Genomic DNA, 21,424 nt, shown 5'->3' with positions numbered 1-21,424 from the left:
TGGTTAAAATATTTTCAACTTTGCTGATTCATGCCCAGCTGCTTGGGCCACTAGGGACAAATTTAATAGCAACAAATGTTATTACCATTGCTGGGCTAAACCAGTTGGAAACCAGAAGACTCCAGATTCCAAAGGATGGTAACTTATTTCATAAGACTACATGTGGAACCACATGGACCATCTTAAGGGTAAATACATGATTTTAATCACAGGAACAGCTAACAAATTGAGACAGGAGTAAGAGCAATAAAATAGCTCCCTTCCTGGATTTGCATAATCGCCTCTTGCGGGACAGGACAGTCAGGATGAAGACCTGGCCCAAGATCTACTAACACACATTAAGCAGAGACTGGGAGAAAAGTGACCAACTGCAAAAGCCAATTACAGAGGTGCAGTCAAGCAAGGAAATGCTTTCCTGTATACAAAGGGTATGGTAATGTCAGTCATGATACAGGACACCAAGCAGAGATAGCAGAAAAAGGAAAGGAATTAAGATGTGTATTCCTCCTAAGGGCTCAGAAGCATGCTAGGTATTTTACATACAGTATATTATATAACCATTACAAACCTGTAAGATAGGAAACAGTACCCTCATTTTACCTCTGAAGAACTGAGGATTGGAGAGAAACATACCTAAGACTACAAGTTAAGATGTGCCAGGCATAGCATTAGAGCTAGGTCTGTCAGGGATCAAACTTGCCTTGTTCATTCCACCAGGCTTCATTCTCCTCAAAAAAGTACCAAAATACAGGATGGAGTAAATGACATCAATAAGTCACATAAGCAGGTGGTACTGGTAAGCAGTCGGACTCTAAGCTCAAGCCAGGACTCTACTGTCCCATTGGAGAGATGGTAAGAGCAAGCCAGAACACAAATGCTGTATCTGTAATGATGTCATACTTCAGCACCAACAATCTTCACAAAGTCAGCTCCCAAGGCCCAGTGCTATCAAAGTGAAGCTGGAAGTCTGGGCACAAAGTAGAGAGTGGGGAGAGCTGAGGCTCAGTGGGCACCATGAGAATCCAGGGAGTCACCTGTCTGGAAATGTATTCTGAACCCCTGCAGCTGAGGGGTTGAAACTGCTTATCCAGATTGGCCTGAAAACTAAAGTTGAGCCTTCAGATAAGAAAATCCATAGAAGAGGGAGGTAAAGGCAGGAATTATGAGGTAGGGATGGAAAATTTTTTACTTCAGAGCTGTAGCAAATATAATCACTTTCCTTGGCATTTCTTCATCTACCAAACTGCCATCACGGCACTGTTAGTGGCCTTCACTTCAGGCCAAATCTCCACAATCAAAGGAAGAGGAAATCAGGATAATAATTAAGCAATTCAAGAAAAAAATATATATATTTTGCCAGAATTAGATCAGAACTTCTTATTTCCAAACAGCAGCCTCATGCTGGCAGAGATGGACCGCAGATTCTGGGAAGCATGCTGGTGCCAGGCACACTGACATTAACAGCTGGCAGCCCTTCCATGCCCTGGCTGACAGCGCACACACCCTTCTGTGGGTACTGCCAGCACTTCTTTACTCAAGTCATCTGATCAGTTCCCTGATCATATGGGGGTAGGGGAAGAAAGCTGGCGTCAGGAGCAATGAGCAGAGGGACAGGTGACCAGGAAGGTAAAATGCCCCACAGTGACCTTCTTCTCCTCCTCAGAAAGGCTGCTCTACAAAGATGGGAGGAGGGAAGAATTCCAAATTCAACCCCTGATTCACTAGGCTATGAAGAGAGATCCAGCTGAGTGCACTACACTAACTGATTAATCAGTCCCCTTCTCTGCTCTGTGAGGGAAACCACTGTCTCGCGGCACCTAATTACATGCTGAGTGTCCTCGGGTGCCTAAAGGTGACAGCCAGGCTGGGCAGGGCTTTGAGTCTGGCTCTTTTGGATTGGCTGCTTCTCCTTCAGGTCAAGTGATGCCACCGCTCCCAGCCTGAAAATGAGCCATCGGGGGTCAAAGAGCAGGGTTGTAAAGGGAAGCCCCCCAGCTATAGGCCAGGGCTTCTCAGGCAGCCACTAGCAGGACTCTACCATGTTACCTGCACTGCAGCTCTCATGAAGCCAGGCTTCCCTCCCCCACTCTCCCACCCTCAACACACACACGAAAATCCTCGAAAAGGGCAGTTGGAACAATCAAATTCCTCCCCCTTAGCCTCACAGTTAGCTTAAAGGAGAAAACAGAGCTGAATAAGCAGAAAATTCTTAGAAAATCTAAATTACTACACCAACAAGGCACTGCTGCCAATTTAGTGTGGATAAATCAGCTTTCTCATTAAGATAAATGGGCAATGTGAAAAAGATCACTTGTTCAGATACAAAAGGTTAATGGAAAGAGATTTTCCAAAGAGTTAAAATAAATCCCAAGAAGTTTTCTGATCAAACAGTAGTCAATCCTCTTCATAACACTCTCCCAGAAAAGAGATCACACAATTAATAGTACTATCTTATAGTCTTTATAAACAAAAACAATTATTCTATAGACATAAATTTCTAAAACTCCCTTAATTCTAAACCAAATGTCTACTGACCTCATTCTCAGTAGAAACAAACTTACCATTCACAAAAATAAAAGTGCTCATACAGAAGTTCTTTCACCTCAATCTAATATTCTCCAAAATAAAGGTAATCCCAATTCATAAATGTTTCCTCAACTCTTTCACTATTTTCATTTTTTTCCTGAAACCTCCGACAAACTAACAATGAGCTCAGGACTGATCATTTATTAGACAATGCTGCTGGTGACAGCTTTCACCAAGTGATAATGGCTTTTCTTCCAGGTGCGTTATCCATATCAGACACCAGTTAATGTTCTGTTTTTGTTTCTTTAGTCCAAACAGCGGTCCCAATATAAAACAAAGAAGAATATGAAAGAAAGAAAAGCAATTGGCATTGGAAACTCAGTAAATGCCTAAGTTAATTTGTAGGGCACCTGAAAAATAATCCACTTGAAATTTAAATCAAAATGTAGCAAGGCAGGAAATGGTGCATGGCTACACCAACATAAACTACCAAAATTATTTTTTTAAAAAACTGTCAATAATTGCACATGACATTGCTGATTAGTAGCTTGTCAGCAGTGTAGCTTCCAGAATTGTTTGACTGTTGTAGGAAGAATAGGTTTCTTGAAGATGGGTGCCTACTTGTTTAAATGCCCATAGGTTACCAAAGTTAAGTAAAACATGTTCATCCTGAGTGATTTTCCTAAAATCATCACCAAATATTTTAATCTCAAACCAAATCAGGGAAAACTGCCTTTCTTTGGACAATCCTAAATGTCCTAAGCCAGTGGCCCTCAACCTTGGCTGCACACTGGAATCACCATAGGAGTTTTAAAAACTTGATGCCTGGGCCCCATCTTCAGAGATTCTGATGTAACTGGTCTGAGGTGTGGTGGCCTGGATGGTACAATTTTTTTTTTTTTTTTTTAGACAGAGTCTCACTCTGTCACCAGGCGCCAGGCTGGAGTGCAGTGGCACAATCTCAGCTCACTGCAACCTCCGCCTCCTAGGTTCAACCAATTCTCCTGCCTCAGCCTCCCGAGTAGCTGGAACTACAGGTGCACACCACAACACCCAGCTAAGTTTTTGTATTTTTTAGTAGAAATGGGGCTTCACCGTGTTGGCTTGGATGGTCTCAATCTCGCCCACCTCGGCTTCCCAAAGTGCTGGAATTACAGGTATGAGCCGCAGCTCCCGGCCGGATGGTAAGATTTTAGGGACATTTTCCCCTCCTCTCTCTCTTTCTCTTTCTCTTTCTCTCTCTCTCTCTCTCTCTCTCTTTCTCTCTCTTTCTCTCTCTCTCTCTCTTCTCTCTTTTTCTCTCCTTTTCTCTCTTTTTCTTTCTCCCCTTCTCTCTCTCTCTCTCTCTCTCTCTCTCTCTCTCTCTCTCTCTCTCCCCCTTTCTTTTTCAGAGACCAAGAGGTCTCACTGTGTTGCCCAAGCTACATTCAGATTCTGAACTCGGGCAATCTTCCCACCTAAGCCTCCCAAGATGCTGTGTCTACAGCCTGCCACTGTGCCAAGACGTTACTTAGATTTTCAAAGCTGTCCGAGTGATTCTAACATGCAGCTAAGGTGGGGATTCATTGCCTCAAACAATATTATGACATGTCAATAAAAGTATGTATTGAAAGCTACTGTGTACCAACAATTGTGACTAGCCGAATAAACAAAAAAGTGTAGCACAGACCCTGCTCTCCAGACCCTAGATCTAAGGGGAAGAAAGATATGTAACACAACGGTTAACACAGAGCATGCTAAGTGCTAAAACTGAGATGTAGATAGCAGTGAAGGGTACTCTGGAGAGGGTATCTTTACAAAACCAGGCGGTGAAAATTAGGGATGGCTTCCCAAACACTGATCAAGCTGGGTCTTGTAGCTAAGTAAGAGTCAACCAGGAGAAAGAAGTGGGGAAAGGTATTTCCAGAAGAAGGTTTAGAATGTCCAAAGGTCCAGAGGCTAGAGAGCACAGCCCCTACCTTGGATCTCTGCAAGTTGTTCTACAGATAAGGCAGAGAGCGGATATGAACACAAGAAAGAAATAAGGCTGGAGTGATTTTCCAAGGTACCTAGACAGCAAAGACTAGTAATGCAAATGGGCCAAGCAGACTGAGCGTGAGACACCAGTTGGTATGGCAAACTGTCAAACCAAGGATGTCACAGGGGGGAGGGGGTTGTTCTTGTTGTTGCTTTTTTCCAGCCATGGCAAGAATATGGGCTCAATATTGACATATTTTGCAGATTTTCAAGGGATGCTGAGAATCTGGTCCTTATGTGAAATTTACAGGTTTTTAAATGCTGAGCAGAACAAATAAGTCTGTAAGCCAGATTCCAGCTATAGGCTGCAGGTATGGGCTATACCTTTAATTACAGACAGATTTAAAGGTGGGAGAGGTAGTGTCTGATTTAGATTCAAGTACATTTTATTTTATTTTATTTCATTTCATTTCATTTTTGAGGTGGAGAATTGCTCTGTCGCCCAGGCTAGGGTGCAATGGCGTGATCTTGGTTCACTGCAACCTCAGCCTCCTGGGTTCAAGCAATTCTCCTGCCTCAGTCTCCCAAGTAGCTGGGATTACAGGCACCTGCCACCACACCTGGCTAATTTTTGTATTTTTAGTAGAGACAAGATTCCACCAAGTTAGCCAGGCTGGTCCTGAACTCCTGACCTCAAGTGATCTACCCTCCTCAGCTTCCCAAAGTTCTGGGGTTACAGGCATGAGCCACCGCCCACGGCCTCAAGTACATTTTAAATGTGAAGTTGAACAGCAGTGTGGCAAACAACAATCTGACAAGCACAATAGTACAACGTTTTCCCCAGTAATCCTAGTCAAGGTACCACTGTTCTGAAATTAGTCCCCTAGTTTTTCATTTCTCAAATTCAATGCAAGAATAATTACTTTTCATAAAAGAAAAAAAAACAATTTGACAAATATTAAGATACAGATTTTAAAAACACACTTATTAGACTTCAGAGTGATATAAATTATATTCGGTACTGAATTACATATGAGTGGAATACAGAGGTGGTAAACAAAAATCAGAGATGATCTGCCTAGCTGGGCTACAGCTCTAGGCCCTGAGCAGCAATCCTCTGTAGGCTGGGAACACAGCCAGCTTCCCAAGCAGGGCAGTCTAACAGCAGGAGGTGGAGAACCCAGATGCCAGGAGAAGGTCACACTGTCTCCAGGGAATACTTCCCTTCCTCCATTTCAGTCTCACCTCAAACTCTGCCCCAAGGTCAGTTTCCCAAATGTGAGGAAGGAGGCAGATCTCCCTTACACATGATGATCAGTCGTCCAGTACTATAGGGACCAACCACAAATGTGCATCCTCCACACGCTCTAAGAAACTATAATCCATTTAAAGTCACAAGGCAAAGCTAGAGTGTACATTAGACCCCATGCATGGCAACCAGAGCACATGAAGAAGATCCTCAAAATATAAAAAGGCCTTTGTGTAAATCTGGCAAAAGTACATTTCACAAACATAGTTAACCATAAACAAAATTATGAAATAACATTTGTGTGACCTAACAGATTTATTTGGGAAAAATAAAATTCTAAATAAGAAAATGAGCAATAGTAAGCAAAACATCACTAATATGTGGCTACAACTGATTCTCAAATAATATAAATGGACAGAGATACTGTTCAAAGAAAGACTATTTATTCAGTAGAGAAATAATGCTTGATTTTTTTTCTTCAGGTTTTCTCAAAAAGAGAAAACATATAATTACCATGTCTGGTAAAAATGCCTGTAGTCTCTGCATGTTGTTTCTAATTTTAGATATGGAAATGGGATTCTCTCAGGCATTCTGACTTTCAAAGATGGGTTACTGAACTTTGAAATATTAAATCTCTGGAAGCTTAAACAATAACATTTAGAATTCAATAAAAACAATGATCCTTTCTTTGACAGGGATAAGGTTTTTTAAAAGTCAAATGATATTTAACAATCTCTATGCTAAGGGTCTCTCAGTCTCAGGTTTTAAAAATTAAATACTATACAAACTCAAAAAAGATTTCTAAAAACAGAGAAGGAAATATGCCTTTGAATGTCAAGGCTCAAAGTTTAACTTGAAAAACTGCACTCTATCCGTCAATTGGCATGCATAATTAAATAGCTAAATAAAGAAATAATAGCAGTAAAAATCATTAGAAGAAACTGTTTTAAAAAAAAAATACAGTCACCTAAGTGGAGCCATAAGGCCTGCCTATCTATGTTACCATATGTCAATACCATTAACACTTTTCATTAACTTTTATCTAACTTGTCTGACACACTATTTTAATTTTTTCTTGATTCAGAAATTATTTGTACAAAAATTACCCATGATCTCTCTAACATACGACACGAGTTCTTAATTTCTGAAGTTACTATTCAGAGAAAATAATTTTGATTAAACAATCATCAGATGCTGGAACAGGGATGGTCCTGCCAAAGACAGAGGATTAGATATATGACACCACATAGAAAAAAAGGAAAGTGAATGGTATGAGCATATGACTGCCTACTTTTGGGAGAGGAGAGAACGTGTCTTTCTACTGCTCCTGGTTTATCTTTTGAGTTAGCACCCTGAATGTTACCTATGCATATTTTACACCGAGATGGTGAGTCAACCTTAGGATTCGCCTTAATGCTGCAGCCAGACCAGTTGGCCAGCACTGTTTCTTCTATTTTCACCTCACTGAGCTTTCTGGAGAATCCAGGTATCTTGAAGTTAATCCATGAAGGGACGTTTCCCAGTCTCTATCTTAATAGAGTCCATGTTCTAGCTCCCAAGAGTCTGTACGACCACACCAGTGATATGAGTAATGAGACATTTTAAGTTAAAAAAAATGTTTAATTGTATCTGTTTGTTCACCCGAACTCTGTATTTACCTCTTTTAAAAAAATTACCTTTTAAAAGCTACATTGCCCCAGGAGGACTACTGCTTTTGCCAGGATACTCAGGTCTTTGTGAATTTTTCAAAGCCCATGCTCTTTCTACAATACCACACTGTCCACTAGTATAACTTTATTAGATAGATTTAAAATCTACAGTATAAATAAAATATGAATATGTATGTATCCATAGGCATGTTTTTCTCAATGCATCTGCCACTCACTTGCCCCACCACAAGAATGCTCTGAGCACTGAAAAAGAAAGAGAGAATGAAGTGCCCAGCACAGAGCTAAATAAACATTCGTGTTCTTCCTAATGATCATATGAGACCCTGTTGTCTAGCTTTTAAAAATGAAAACGTTCTAACACGGAGTAAATTGCTCACCTGCATGGGGTCACATTAACACATGAAACCTCAGTTCCAAGCTGGATTGTAGGTTTCTAGCCACTTTCTCATCTGGCATTCCACAACCTAGTTACATAATGATCAGATGCCTCTCTCCTAATTACATGACCAGGTACTATCACAGATTCCTGTTCAGGGTTAGGGACCCAGGGACCAAGGGTGAGAGAAAGTAAGGTAAAATCATGAGGGTGGAGTTGAAAGGAAACTACAGCTTTCTGAAACACTGTGAAACCAGAAAGACTAAGATGAGCCTCTCCCATCTAAGGAATCAGTTGAGAGAGGAGGAGTATTATAGAGTTAATTCCTAGGACAAGATGTCTAAGTAGAGGATGCTGGACAGAACCCGACGTAGCCACCAAGATATCTTTGTGAAGTCATAAGGAAAGCAATTCTGAAGCTAAGGGCTTGCGGGTGGGAAGTTGTTGCTTTCACAACCAAGGCAATGGATAGAAATAGCTCTAGGACAGATTACGCAGTGGCTAAAAGTAAGAAGGAAGGGGAAGGAATGCTGAAAATGACTAGATAAGTTCAAACTATGTACGAAACAAAGTGTGGAAACCTATACAACATATATAATCTGTAGATAATATAAACCCCAAACCTCCCATATGACAGTCAGATTACCTCAGGCTGAGACACTGTGGGAGAGGAAAAATACTAAAAGGTAAATACACCAGAGGCAGAGGCACCATTTTAAAAACAAAACAAAACAAAAAACTGCAGAAGTCCCCTGAGTAAAATCAAACGAGTGCAAGTTATCTCAGCATAAACAGGCAGGCACTGCTCTGCTGGAGGACTGTGCTATGCCAAGTTTCATCACATCAGCATAAGAGCTCCCTGGCACATGGGAATAAACATAGTCTGAATCATTTGCTGGTGTGCATGAAACATAGAAAATATAGATGATTCTGCTTTAAATATTCTTCATCCTGTGTCTGGCCATGGACTGGTAGTCTTAAACTGGACAGTGTTCTCTTCCCAGGCTACTTCTCTAGTCCTACAACACATAAAATCCATTTACTTAACAAATTTCACTTTGCCCCAAGTGCAAAACGTCCTTCAAAGCAAAGGTTTTATGTTCATATTCAGGAAAGGGTGACTCTGGCCCTTAAATGGATAAGCCTCCTAGATAGAAATCACCAATGTTTGGGATAGTCTAGGTAAGTACAGCAAAAAACATGACAAATATCTTTGCTTTTTCTCTCATCAATATTAAAGGACAAAAAATCTCCTTATGTATATACATATATCACTAAACATTTAGTAAACCTTACCATTTCCCTGTTGAAAAAATAGACCTATTTATATGTCTATGTTTTCTCAAATAAATTCTGTAAGCTTACCTATGGCAAAACATAACACTAGCTGAACAGGCTTCATATGCAGTAATAAATAAAAAATTAAAACTTTATGCAGTCTTATTTTTAAAAACCACAGAACATGTGAACTGGCTTCTATTTTAAATACGTATCTGATCCAAGTGTGTTTAAATGTTGCTTAGATTGTTAATCGTTTTCTACCTAAAACAAAAATACAGAAAATACGTGAAAAGTACAGAATTATAAGGATGCCAGACCTTGCAGTTCTTAGAGCACATTATTAATCCAAGAGTACCTACGTGCAGAATCAGAGGTGAAGAACCAAATAGAGCAGAAATAAAACAGCATCTTAGGTGAGAGTTTTAAAGATATATGACAAATAACCTGGTTTGCAAGTGTAGCTATCATCAGAATTGTTAAAATAAAAATGACCACAACTTTAGCTGTTAAAATATTACATGCTATTCTTTCAGGGCAAACAAAGAAATAAAAAAATTTTTTAAAAAAACTCAGAAGATTTTTCCATACATCAGCCAACTGGCTTATGGCTCCAAAACCATTCTTGATATCATTTTAGGTTACAAAGAAAATCTACCTCAATATAGCACATTGAGAAATTTTCAATTTCTCCATTAAAAAAGGTATTAATGCTTCTCAGAATAGGGGATTTGGAAAAAAAAAAAAAGTAGTAAAGATTTTGACAATAGCTGAAGGTCACGAAGAATTGATATAAGTAGAACATAGGTCTCTCCCTGTTTTCCCAATCCACCATACAACAGTGACCTACAGACAGGAATGTTAATGATACAATTAAAAGTTCTCTAAAATTAAAACTGTCTAAAGGAAAAAAGCCTCAGAAGAAATCATATTTTAATATGAAACACTAAAGGCTAAAAATGGTCACCTCTAAATTGAATAATATCCTGAGATAACAGTAATAGACAATTTAAATAATTGTTTTTAAAATCAGTATATATACTTTTTTCCTTGAAAAGCGGAAGGAGGCCGGGCGTGGTGGCTCAAGCCTGTAATCCCAGCACTTTGGGAGGCCGAGGCGGGTGGATCACGAGGTCAAGAGATCAAGACCATCCAGGCCAACACGGTGAAACCCCGTCTCTACTAAAAATATAAAAAATTAGCTGGGCATGGTGGCTTGTGCCTGTAATCCCAGCTACTCAGGAGGCTGAGGCAGGAGAATTGCCTGAACCCAGGAGGCGGAGGTTGCGGTGAGCCGAGATCGCGCCATTGCACTCCAGCCTGGGTAACAAGAGCGAAACTCCGTCTCAAAAAAAAAAAAAAAAGAAAAGCGAAAGGAAAATGTGGCATGAATAAAAAATAATATTCCTTTATTCATACATTTAACAAATGTTTACTGAGTACCAAATGCAGGCCAAGTAGGGTCCTACGCACTGAGGATACAGCAATTCACAAAAATTCCCTGTCCTTGTGAGACTTACATACTAGGGAGTGGAGATACACAATACACAAACAAATGAATAATAGGCCAATAGATACTGAGTGCCATGGAGAAAAACTGAGCACAGTAAGGGGTTAGACCAGGCGTCCCCAAACTATGGCCCGCAGGCCACATGCAGCCCTCTGAGGCCATGTATCTGGCCCCCCGCCGCACTTCAGGAAGGGGCACCTCTTTCATTGGTGGTCAGTGAGAGGAGCACAGTATGTGGCAGCCCTCCAACAGTCTAAGGGACAGTGAACTGGCCCCCTGTGTAAAAAGTTTGGGGACGCCTGGGTTAGACAGTATCAGCAAATAGAAGGGAAGTCCTATTTTATATACAGTGGTCACAGAAGGCCTCTCTGATGGGTGACATACAAGCAGAGACCCAAAGAAAGAAAAGGAGCAAGACACATGGAAAGCAGGGGAACATGTTCCAGGCAAAATGAACAGCAAATGCAAAGGCCCAGGATGAGAACATACAGGCATATCTCAAAGATACTGAGGTTTTGGCTACAGACCAATACAATAAAGCAACATCACAATGAAGAGAGTCACACAAACTTTCGATTTCCTAGTGCACATAAAAGTTATGTTTACACTATACTGTAGTCTATTAAGTGTACAACAGCATTATGTCTAATAAAAACAATGTACATACCTTGATTAAAACTAGTTTATTGGTTTTAAAATGCCGATAATCACCTGAGCCTTCAGCAATTTTGCTGTTAGAGGGCTTTGCCTCAATGACTGATGAAGGTGATGATTGCTGAAGGCTGAAGTAGGCGTGGCAATTCTTAAAATAAGGTTGCAATGAAATTTGTCATCTTTCATGAAAGATTTCTCTGTAGCATATGATGCTGTTTGGCAGCATTTTCCCCACAGTAGAACTTCTTTAAAAATTGTAATGCTTTGTCAGCAAAGTTTACGTAACATTCTAAATCCTTTGTTGTCATTTCAACAATGTTCACAGCATCTTCAGGAGGACAGATCCCATTTCAAGAAACTACTTTCTTTGCCCATGTGTAAGAAGCAACTCCTCATCTACTGAAGTTTGATCATAATATTACAGAAATTCAGCTACATCTTCAGGCTCCACTTCTAATTCTAGTTCTCTTGCTATTTCTACCACATCTGCAGTGACTTCCCACTGAAGTCCTGAACCCCTCAAAGTCATCCATGAGGGTTGGAATCAACTTCTTCCAAACTCCGGTTAATGTTGATATTTTGACCTCCTCCCATGATCCATAAATGTTCTTAATGGTATTTAGAATGGTGAATTCTTTCCAGAAGCTTTTCAATGTACTTTGCCCAGATCCATCAGAGGAATCACGATCTATGGCAGCTACAGCCTTACAAAATGTATTTCCTAAATAATAAGACCTAAAAGTCAAAATTACTCCTTGATCCATGGGCTGCAGAATGGATGTTGTAGCAGTAGGCATGAAAACAACATTAATTTCCTTGTACGTCTCCATTAGAGCTCTTGGGTGACTGCCAATTAACAGTAATATTTTGAAAGAAATCATCTTTTTCTGAGCAATAAGTCTCAATAGTGAGCTGAAAATATTCAGTAACCATGCTTTGAACAAATGTGCTACCATCCAAGCTTTGTTGTTCCTCTAGAGCATAAGCAAGGTAGATTTAGCAAAACTTTTCAGGGTCATAGGTTTTTTGAAACAGTAAATAAGCATTGGCTACAACCTAAAGTCACCAGCTACATTAGCTCTTAACAAGAGAGTCAGCCTGTCCTTTAAAGTTTTGAAGCCAGGTATTGACTACTGTATACCTATGAAAGTCTTAGATGGCATCTTCCTCCAGGAAGGCTGTTTTGTCTACAATGAAAATCTGTTGTTTAGTGTAGCCACCTTCATCAATTATTTTAGCAATATCTTCCGGATTACTTGCTGCAGTTTCTCCATCAGCACTTGCTGCTTCACCTTGCACTTTGATGTTGTAGAGATGGCTTCTTTACTTACACCTAATGAACCAATCTCTGCTAGCTTCCAACATTTTTTCTGTAGCTTCCTCACCGCTCTCAGCCTTCACAGAATGCAAGTGTTAGAGCCTTGCTCTGGATTAGGCTTTAGCTGAAGAGAATGTTGTGGCTGGCTTGTTCTTCCATCCAGGCCACTAAAACTTTTCTCACATCAGCAAGAAGGCTATCTTACTTTGTTTTCTTTCCTGTGTTCACTGAAGTAGCACTTTTGATTTCCTTCAAGAACTTTTCCTTGCATTCACAACTTGGCTGTCTGTTGCAAGAGGGTTAGCTTCTGGCCTGGTCACCTGCTCTAACCTGTCCTGTAACTGTCCTTTCAACATGCCTTCCTTGCTAAGCTTAATCATTTCTAGCTTTTGATTTCAACAATGCCTTCTCAGCTTTCAACATGCCTTCCTTGCTAAGCTTAATCATTTCTAGCTTTTGATTTAAAGTGAGAGATGTGGGACTCTTCCTTTCACTTGAACACTTAAGAGGCTATTGAAGGGTTACTAATTGGTCTAATTTCAATATTGTTGTGTCTCAAGGAATAGGGAGGCCTAGGAGAGGGAGACAGACTGAAGAATGGCCAGTCAGTGGAGGAGTCAGAACACACACAGCATTTATTAAGTTCATTGTCTTCTATGGGCATGATTCATGGTGCCCGAAAACAATAACAGTAACATCAAATATCACTGATCAGAGAGGGCCATGACAAACATAATAATAATGAAAATGTCTGATATATTGAAAAAATTGTCAAAATATGACAGAGACACAAAGTAAGCACAAGCTGTTGGAAAAATGGTGCCAATAATCTTGCTGAACATGGGGTTCCCACAAACCTTCAATTTGTTAAAAAACAAACAAACAACAACAACAACAAAAAACCCTGCAGTATCTGTGAAATGCAGTCAAGTGCAAAGAAACAAGGTGTGCCTGTACTTGGAGTGCCGAGGAATAGGAAAAGTGGCAGAGTAAGCATGGGAGAGTGGTAACAGATGAGGTCACTGTGTTTACCCTAGATTATCCAAGGTATTTGGAAATAACTGCCCTTAGTAAGTCAAGGGAAAGAAAGGCAGGAAGGGAGAGTGAAAGAACAAGAACTACATTTCCTTGAGTTCCTACTAAGTGCCTGATAAAGTCTGTATATATATCATTTGTTCCACATTCTTATCCTATACATTGGGTGTTTCACACCAATTTATACACCTGTTTCACAGATGAAACTCAGAGAAGTCAGGATAAAGCTAATAAAGGGCAGAATGAAATTTAAATGCAGATCCTTCTTACTGCAAAGTTCAAGCCCTTTGTCATTTTCCTCTGCTTCCTTAAGATAGCCAAAGATAACAGCTGAGATAGCCAAAAATAACAGGCAGAATACTCAAACTAATTGAGGTCCCACAAAGAGCAAACTGAAGTTGCACTGTTGATACACTTATAATTCTTCTATGTGTACATTCTTCTCAGAGATTCTTTTTTTTTTTTTTCAGATCACCCAAAGGAAGACATTTAGTGTGTTCTCTGATATAAGAGATACTTTCAAAAATTGAGGATAATGATTGGGACAGGAAAAAAGGTAGCAGAGATGCAGCACAGAAATACCTGTCACAAAGACTAGGCAGCTCCTTCTACCCTGCCCCAGACCCCACCCAACCTCCAGCCCTCTGCAGAAGCAACCTCGCAAGAAGTGAGCTATAAATATGCAAATCCAAAAGTTGATGACAATAGAGGCAAGAAACAGGTTTTCTTTTGCTTTACTCCAATTTTACATGTGGGCATTAGGGCAGACATCATATATCTTTTGTCTAAAACATACATAAAATGTTCAAAGAAAGGAATAGAGATTTATTCTTTTAAGCATCCCAGACCAGGGTTTTCCTAGGCTCCCAGGTTTGAATTAGGAGAAGGAAGTTGAGAAGAGGAAGTCCCCTGTTGCTGGTTGGTTCCCTGATTCAGATTTTGGGGAAATCAGTAAAGGGATTTCCCTAAGATCAGCCTTATTAGGGCTTTCTCTGGGGAAATAACTAATTGAAATCACTAGCACTGAGCACGGGTTACCAAAGCCACTCTGAGATCAAAGAGCTACAGACAAAACCTGGGGGAGCCCTGTGAGGCTTCATGAAGAAGTAAGCGGGGGAAGCTTGCAGTCTTCATGAAAGTTATATGTAAATTTTTGGTGCCACAAAAGAAGTAGCACTCAAATATAAATTTCCTCAGCAAAGCAATTTACTTCCATAGAAGGGTGCATCTCACAGATGGAGCAATGGCAAGCACACACCTGGACAAGGGAGGGGAAGAGGTTCTTATTCCTGACACAGGAATCCCCTACTGCTGTGTCATTCTATTGGCTAGGGTTAGACCACACAGTCTAAGCTAATTCTGACTGGCTATTTTAAAGCAGGGGTATGAGCCAGAGTGGCCAGGTGGATAGGTTGGTGGGAAGGACAGTTACAGGACAGGTTAGAGCAGGTGACCAGGGGTGACTCAGGTCAAAGCAGGTGACCAGGGCAGGTGACTAGAGCAGGTGGCTACAGCAGGTGACTGGGATGAGTCAGGATGGAGTAGAGGACCAGAGGAACAGATGTGAACTACTGATTAGAACTGGCAGAAAAGGTTGTTTAAAACCACAAGGAAGATAAAATTTAAAATGGAGAACTGAATAAGAGAGCTGAACATAGTGATATATTGATTCTTTGAAGACAAACTTGGAGTTCACTATATCTAACAAAATGAAAAGGTAAACAAGGATAAAATTAAGCAGTGACTGAAGGCAGTTTACATTCACTTGGAGAAATGTACTTAACGTGTAAATGTGATCTGTATTACTTTTAAATTGTTTGATATTGTGTCAAGATAAATTTTTCCTATAAGATTACTCATTAGTGTTTTATCTTCTAAACTGGCTCTGGAAACAAGATAAAAAGGCACACATAAAGTCTCCCATTTTGCAGCTAGAGAAAATGAGATTGGTAGTGAGGCACTGCACCCAACTTAAAGATCACAGTCACAACTGGGGTCTGAGAGTTGTTTTGCTAATCCTAGGGCAGCAGTTCTCACCCAGGGGCAATTTTGCCCCCAGCAGGGTATTTGGCAATGTCTGGAGTCAATTTTGTTTGTCAGGGGTGGGGAGGTTGGTTGCTACCATCATCTAAAGGGTAGAAGCCAGGAATGCTGCTAAATAAACGTCCTAGAGCAGGCGTCCCCAAACTTTTTACACAGGGGGCCAGTTCACTGTCCCTCAGACTGTTGGAGGGCTGCCACATACTGTGCTCCTCTCACTGACCACCAATGAAAGAGGTGCCCCTTCCTGAAGTGTGGCGGGGGGCCGGATAAATGGCCTCAGGGGGCCGCATGCGGCCCGCGGGCCATAGTTTGGGGATGCCTGTCCTAGAGTATGTAAGACAGCCTCCATAACAATAAAACATTATCCAGCCCAAAATGCTAACCATGTTAAGACCAGATCTAAACCCTGGTCTAGAGTTACTTTTAAAAAAGGGGAAGGGGGAGGTGTCTTTTATAAAAATGACAAACTTTGAAAAATTATTGTGAAAAAAATGCGTATTGATGGATTGGAATTTTGAAGAAAAGACATGCCAATACATTATACAATCTGCTATGTATGTGGCACTTTCCCATTTTCATCTTTTCCAGTCCTTAAGTAACATTTCTTCCTTCCTGGAAATCTTACTCCTTGCATGGGGGTGAGGCTCACCTGAAGTTAAAGCAGAAGCTTTTATGTTCCTCGGGTAGATATGAGCCCAGTCAAGCCAACCCACTAGATTCATCTTCCCCTGGGTTCAGCCATTGCCTCAATTCAGATCATTTCACCATTAACCCCCGGGTTTCTTCTTTCTCTAAAGCAAGCTTGTCCAATCCTCTACCTGTGGGCCACATGCAGCCCTGGACAGCTTTGAATGAGGCCCAAGCACAAATCTGTAAACTTTCTTAGAACATTCTGAGAATTTTTTAGTGATTTTAGGCTCACCAGCTATCATGTTAGTGTATTTTACGTGTGACCCAAGACAATTCTTTTTCATCCAATGTGGCCCAGGGAAGGCAAAAGATTGGACACCCCTGCTATAAAGTGAAGATGACAATCTTGCTCTCAGAGGGGGTGTTTGGATTAGTCAATCCATTAAGAACTTCATGCTTTACAATAAGGACAAAAGAGGCTAAGTGTTTTAGAAGTTACAAATCATACTTCCTTGTTGCTTGGAGCCCTTAAAGGAATAATAATAAAAATATGCAAATCAAACTACAAAGTGAACATCTTTTCCTCTCATACCAAATGCTTTTCAGTGAATATTCTTGACTAAAATGTCATGTTATTTGCATATGACTGGAAGCTAGAGTTTTATCATGAGGAGAGCTATTGGACACAGGGACACTAATCACACTAGGGTTCACAATTCCTTCAACCAGCTCAATGTCCTTTTCCCCACTCATCAACTATCAGATTTAATATAGCGATCATCTTTAAGTGGGTTGACAAATAATTTGACATTCCAGAACACAGAACCTGAATATATAGATCTGAAATAATCCTTCCATAAGCCAAAGTTGAATCTGCCCAGATAAAAACAACAACAAAACCTCTGTTAAAGAGGCCCCAGATAAAATGGACTCTCTGTGGCTGAGGTGCTCAAAGTTAAAACAGAACCAGACAGACATAGCTGGGTGAGGGAGCAGTCATGTACTCTATTCTCAGAGAGATGTAAAAATATCACAGGACCTCCCTTTCTGCAATCAAGCCAAACCAGTTCCTGCTCTCAGTGCCAGGACAAACTGCAGCCAGAAACCCCACACCCCAGTCTATTTGTAAAATAAACATCTAACAGAGACTTCTGGTTTCCAGCTTGGAAACCCAACCAGACAGAGCTCACCTGCCCCAGCCAATCAGAGCTCAGCTGTATCGACCAATCAAGTTTCAGCTGTCATGACAAATCAGAACTGAGCAAGTTTTTAAAATTAATATTATACTTTAAGTTCTGGGGTACATGTGCAGATTGTGCGGGATTGTCACATAGGTATACACATGCAATGGTGGTTTGCTGTCTCTATCCCCGCCCCACCCCGTCACCTACATTAGATATTTCTCCTGTTATCCCTCCCCAATCTCCCCACCCCCCAACAGACCCCAGTGTGTGATGCTCCCCTCCGTGTCCTGTGTTCTCATTAGAACTGAGCAAGTTTTAATCCTTCATTTGCATAAACAAACCTGATTGAGAACATGGGCAGGAACTTTCGCTGGAACTCTGTCATTGTTCTCTGGAATGCACCTTGTTTTACACCTAAGGCTGCCTCTCCTCAGTTTGCAAATTGCCCGTTGAAATAAAGTCTATTACCTTCAAATTTCTTTTCAGAGAACTTTTGATCATATCCCCAAAGTTAACCTTCTAAAAGTCAATCCTTGAAAGAATATTTCATAGAAATCACCATGCAAAACACTTTACTGAGCTTATTTTAAAACCTCTACAAAGAAAGGTGCAGCTCTCACCATATTTCTTGTCCCAAAACACATTAGAAGGCCTGACACAGGGGCACCTTTTTATTCAACAGAGTAACCATAGGTCATCCCACATGCCACAGATCTAACGACTTCACAGAAATGTGTTGATGCAGCACTTCAAATATCAAAGTCCTTCTAACCAACAGTGAACTCTGTCTCTATATGGCTCTTTCAAACTTGCTTGTCTGAAGAAAGGTCTCATCCAACTCCACAATTCTATTTTTCTAATATTTGAAAGGTTAATAGATTTTAACAACCCGTAAGTTTTAAATCACTTACCTTTCTACATTCTCAAGGAAGTAAAGACCTAAGCGTGCTCAGCATGTAGTGACTTCCTTCCAAATACTGAAGTATGAAAAAGAGCTGGGCGAGGGTAATCTCACAGGTGAGAAATCTGACAAACACTACCTCAGCCAGATAATCAAGGTTAACATGAAAAGTCTAAAATCATATTAGTTACGCATCCTTGATATGATACCTCTGATAAAAACATCTGACAAACTCAAATTGAGGAACATTCCTCAATGAGCCGTGCTGGTTGGTAATCATATATATCAATGTTCTGGGAGGGTGATTGTGGCCTGAAGACAAGGAAGCTACTCATTTGGGACCTTTCCAGATCTCATCCTATGTAACTTTTCATTGGCTGTATCCTTTATAAAAAAAAAAAAGAAAGAAAGAAAGAAAGAAAACTGTAATCATAAGTATAGCACTTCCCTAAGCTCTGTGAGTCATTCTAGCAAATTACTGAATTTGTAGCTAGTTGATCAGAAACAGATAGTCTGGGAACCCAAGAGTTTGCAGCTGGTGTCTGAAATAAGAAGAACCTTAGAGATGACTGTGCCCTCAGCCTCTGAAGTCTGACCTAACTCGCAGTTAGCTTCAGAATTGCATTGCAAGTACAGTCTTTAGTTAATAATAGTGTATCAATACTGGCTCATCAATTGTGACAAATACACTACTGTAAGATGTTAATCACAGGAGAAACTGGGTGTAAAGCACACGGGAACTCTGTACTATCTTTGCAACTTCTATGCAAACCTAAAACCATTCTAAAATTAAAAGCTTATTTTAAAAAAATACACCTTTATCTGAATTCTAAGCTACCAAATCACAGTCCAATATATAATGTTTGGTACTAAGTTGTTACTTAAGTGGTCATAACTTTTCATATTATACCATGATAGCCAAAATTTTATAATAAACTAAATGACACTAAGAAAAATAACTAAAAGTTAATTATAAGAGCATATTACTTTAATCACCTCTAATTAACTAACCCCAAAAATTAGTTATGTATATTAGCCTCTCTTAGACTTTGAATCCACCTACTCACTCTATTAAAGTAGGCTTCCTTTCTTGTTCTCTCTCAAAGGATAGTATTTTTTTTTCTTGCTGTTACTAAAAAGAAGCAAAATTTTTTTTAGATCAATTGCAGATTAACATTCAACTCTTACAACCTCTATATTACTCAGCATTTTCAGTCCAAATTTAACATAATTGGACTAGTATTTCTTCCTAAACTGTTTATTAAGGTAGGGTAGAAGGTAAGAAGAGGAGAGAACATAAAATGCATTAAGAACTCACAATTTTCCATGTGTTATGCATATGTTACATACCTTATGTCATTTAAAAGTAAAGATTTTCTTTAAAGTAACTTAAACACTACTGAAAACACAGAAACTACTTTTAAGCTTAAACGTAACCATATCATACTTCACAGAGCTTTATTCAATTGACTGTAAATCGTATTTAATGCTGAGCTATTCATTAAATTTAATCCAGTTCCAGTAAGACTATTCAATAAACATAATAGACATACATTGATTGCTTTCCTATCTTACAATTTTCAGGAGTGTAAAATAAGTGCATCATCATGAATTGGGCAAATGAAAGCTCCCCGAAACAGTTTGTACTACTTGGCTTCTCAGGTAAGCCTTGGCTACAAATGCCCCTTTTTGTTATCCTGTTAATATCATACACAATCACCATCTTTGGCAAGGTGTCCATCATGATGGTGTTCATTCTGGATCCCAACTTCATACACCCATGTATTTCTTTCTGACTAATCTCTCCATCTTAGATCTCTGCTATACCACAACTACAGTTCCTCATATGTTGGTAAATATTGGGCGCAACAAAGAGACCATCAGCTATGCTGGCCCAACTCATCATCTTCCCGGCCTTAGGTGCTACTGGGTGTCTCCTGGCTGTTATGTCCTTTGACAGATTTGTGGCTGTTTGCAGACCCCTTCACTACGTAGCCATCATGAATTACTGGTTCTGCCTAAGGATGGCGGCCTTCTCCTGGCTTGCTGGTTTCAGCAACTCAGTGCTGCAGCCTTCCTTGACCCTTAACATGCCCGTGGTCACCAGGAAGTGGACCACTTTTTCTGTGAGATGCCTGCCCTTCTCAAGTTGTCATGTGCTAACACAAAGCCTATTGAGGCTGAGCTCTTCTTCTTTAGTGTATTAATTCTTCTAATTCCAGTCACATTGATCCTCATATCCCATGGCTTCATAGCTCAAGCAGTATTAAAAATCAGGTCAGTAGAAGGACAGCGAAAAGTGTTTGGGACATGTGGGTCCCACATGATTGTGGTGTCTCTCTTTTATGGAACAGCCATTTATATGTATCTACAGCCACCTTCATCCACCTCTAAGGACTGGGGAAAGATGGAATCATCACACCCCCTCATCTACAGCCTTAGAAATAAAGACATGAAGGAGGCCTTCAAGAGGGTGATGTCAAGAATCTTCTCTAAGAAGTAAAAAGTACTCCATTGTGGTGAGAATCTTCTTAGTCTCTCCTTATTTTCATCTTCTTAGTCTCTCCTTATTTTCAATGATGGTAATAACCTTTGAACTCATTTTCCTATTTTCCAGGCTCTGGTGATTTCACTGAATTCTACCAACCCTTAGAAAATCCTTCCTCTGTTGGCCAGGTGCAGTGGCTCACGCCTGCAATCCTAGCATCCTGGGGGGCCAAGGCGGATCACCTGAGGTCAGGAATCTGAAACCAGCCCGGCCAACATGGTGAAACCCCGTCTCCACCAAAAACACACAAAAATCAGCTGAGTATGGTGGTACGTACCTGCAATCCCAGCTACTCAGGAGGTCAAAGGATAGTATTATGAACATTACCTGGGTGCATGCTGACATTAGACTATCAGCACAGCAGTTCAGCCATAAACTAACACACACCCATCTATCTTAGGCATGCAAAAAACTCCAAACTCCCCTTACACCAAACTGCAGACGCTGCCCCATGAGATCCCTCAAGATCTGGTCGCTGGCTGAACAATTCCATCCTTCTCTTTCTAAAATAAAACAAGCTCATGTCACCTTTGTAGTAGCTGGTCC

At 40.3% G+C, this 21,424-nt stretch overlaps 1 protein-coding gene and 1 pseudogene across 1 annotated transcript in view; one reads left to right on the top strand and one right to left on the bottom strand.

The window, feature by feature from the left end:
- Positions 1-21,424, bottom strand: part of PPM1L (protein phosphatase, Mg2+/Mn2+ dependent 1L) — a 312,963-nt gene that overhangs the window by 245,794 nt on the left and 45,745 nt on the right. The window lies entirely within an intron of this gene.
- On the top strand, positions 19,938-20,833 carry LOC101033028 (putative olfactory receptor 2B3; annotated as a pseudogene).

The sequence above is a fragment of the Saimiri boliviensis genome, chromosome 9 (assembly GCF_048565385.1).
Source record: "Saimiri boliviensis isolate mSaiBol1 chromosome 9, mSaiBol1.pri, whole genome shotgun sequence".
Lineage (NCBI taxonomy): Eukaryota > Metazoa > Chordata > Mammalia > Primates > Cebidae > Saimiri > Saimiri boliviensis.
Note: the sequence above shows the minus strand (reverse complement) of the source record. Positions and strands in the feature narration are given on the sequence as shown.